Here is a 2,493-nt window from a genome sequence, read left to right on the forward strand (position 1 = left end):
ATAATCCTGATAGGAACCAACCTTTGCCCAGTCATCAAGACCTGGTTGAACTGAGAAAGGGCACCCTTCAGTGGTCTTCGGAAGAGAAAGAGAAAAGTCAAAGAGATGGGAACCAAAAAGGAAAGTGATGTTTTTAATCCACTACAATTTCAGCAGATTCTCGGAGGAAAAAAAGTTAATTTAACTCATTTTCATTTTTTCCTAAACAGTGCCACCTACTGTCCATTTTGAGTCATAAGGGTTTTTTTTCTTTTTTTCTTTTCCAAGAACAGAGAAAGAACAGCGAGAGGAGCTAGGGAAACGGACCCATCAAACCAACCTTGGGAGCATTAAAAGAAATATATGATTTCGAAGCAAGTATAAGTATGTTGAGCATTCGTAGAAGGCTAGCAAGAAGCAAAGGTCGCTGAAGACATTTCTCCAGAGATTACCGTATTTTTTAAAAGCATGCTATTCAACTCCGGCAGTTTTTTAAAATTGAATTGCATTTTCATTTTTCATGCATGCTGCTTGCATATTTCAGGCTTGAGAATCACGTCGAGCACTATACATTTTCCTTTTTTTCCCGCCCACCCACAGCGAAAACTTGGGCACAAGGGAAGCTTTTGACATTTGATGTCCTCAAGCTTGGAAACTTTGGGGTTGGCAAAAAAAGGAAAGAGTTAAAAAGGGGCACCCTAAGTCACAGTCTTTTTTTAAGAGCTCGGGGTGACCAGGTTCGCGCGCTCACCCCTCATCTTCTCCCTCCCAACCCAGCGATCCCGCCCCGCGCAATTACTTAGCCAAAGGGCACCATTTGGCTTTCAAACAAATTACTTCAACGCCACGGGGAGTCGGGCGCAGGGAGGGGGGTCGGGGGGAGACCATCCTCCAAAGGGACCCGGGATTTGAGGACCATCGACAAAGCGGGGCCTCCCAGGGCCATCCGCCGCTGCAGGAGAGGAAATCAGGTGGTGGCCAGAGCGTTTCTCCTGCACACGTTAACAATCAAGTTAATTGAATTCATTGGCGTTCAGAATCTGCTTCTACCTCCGAGAGGGCTTTGAATGGCCAATTTCTCTCTCCTCCCCCCCCCCATCCCCGCAATCCCTCCCTCCCTCCTCCCCGCCTCTCGCCCTCCCACACTCCCAGTTCCCTCCCCTTCGGGTTTCCCAGTCCACACCTCCCTCCTCCACTCCCCTCACCCCCCACTCCCTCCTCCGCCCTATTAAAACACCCACTAGCTCACTTGTTAAGACCCCCTTAAGTTGGAGGAGGCAGACAGGCAACAACAGCGAGGAAGAAGTCAAGACGTCTGGAAAGAATTACCCAGTCCTGGCTTCAAGCAGTCCATTGAACCAGGGACTTGAACCAGCCCTAGCCAAAGACTTTTCTCTTGATTCTGTGCTCCTTGGGTTCTGCTGAGGTTTCTCCTCTCCACCAACCGGCGCCTTTTTTTTTTTATTTTCTTGACACAAAAAAAAATAAAAAAAAAGAGGGAGAGACACGCAGAAAGAGAGACAGAGACAGAGAGAGACTTTTCCCATTGAGGGAGGGAAACTGGAACCACAACAACAAAAGTTAATTTATTTTTAAGGCACAGCTCGTTTTTTTTTATATTTTTTAAAACAATGAATTGCAAGGCTGAAGTGCAACGGACATAATTAAGAGACTATTAGTGATTTTTTTCCTTTGAAAAGTGGGGGAGCACCAAATATTGAAGAACCCCCCTCCTCCCCACACACCCCATCTTTTTTTTTAATGCTGTTTTTAAATTTCTTGTTTTTCTTGGCCGATCGTCTCAAATTCATCTGATCTCTTATTACCTCAATTTTGGAAACTGCCTTCCAGCGACCCACCGGGACCACACAGCCAGCCTGCGGACGATTTTATGACCAAGAGCCGAGCAAGGTAGGGGAACAGCAGGCGTGTTTGGGTGAAGGAAGATGGTCCTTCCTTGGGTCCGGGAGAGGTTAGAAATAATCCATATTATTATTATTATCATCATCATCATCGTTATTAATGATCAGTTTCTATAGAAAAGTTTGAGGTCTGAACATTTCCAACAGGCTGAAACCTCTAGAGCTGGTTCCGCATCCTAACGGCTTTTCTGGGTACCAGGTCACCTCTCTCTGGCTGAGGCCAGTGTTCCCTTCCAGAGGTGTACTTTTCCATCCTGCCTTTTCCGGACGGAGCTGAGTGAGGGAACAAGCATTTTTTTTCCACACTTGGTCCGCACACGCCTCCTTTCCCCCCCTAAACCATCTCTCTCCCTTCCCTCTTCCCCCCACTACTCTCTCTCTCTCTCGCGTGGTGAGGGGAGAAGGATCCTAGAAAAGCCTGGCCCATTTGACCTGGAAGTGAAGCTCAGTTCTTGCTTGGGAGGACAGGGTTAAGCGGGTCCCGTCGGGCAGCTCGGGTGGGGGGGGGGAGGGTCCTGCGCCACCTCCCCAGCGCCACCGGCCTCTTTCGGCCACTCCCCCCTTCTCCTCGGGCCTCCCCCCCCCTCTGTCT

The 2,493-nt window shown here is 48.5% G+C and overlaps 1 protein-coding gene across 1 annotated transcript in view; it reads left to right on the forward strand.

Annotated features, from left to right (window-relative positions):
* The first annotated feature begins 1,823 nt into the window (after positions 1–1,823).
* The window catches only part of Has2 (hyaluronan synthase 2), a 28,133-nt gene continuing 27,463 nt past the window's right edge, over positions 1,824–2,493 (forward strand). The window contains exon 1 of the mRNA XM_013032227.1: positions 1,824–1,890. The gene's annotated coding sequence lies outside the window, so the exon portion shown is untranslated. The remainder of the gene's footprint in view (positions 1,891–2,493) is intronic.

The sequence above is a fragment of the Dipodomys ordii genome, unplaced genomic scaffold (assembly GCF_000151885.1).
Source record: "Dipodomys ordii isolate 6190 unplaced genomic scaffold, Dord_2.0 Scaffold151, whole genome shotgun sequence".
Classification (NCBI taxonomy): domain Eukaryota; kingdom Metazoa; phylum Chordata; class Mammalia; order Rodentia; family Heteromyidae; genus Dipodomys; species Dipodomys ordii.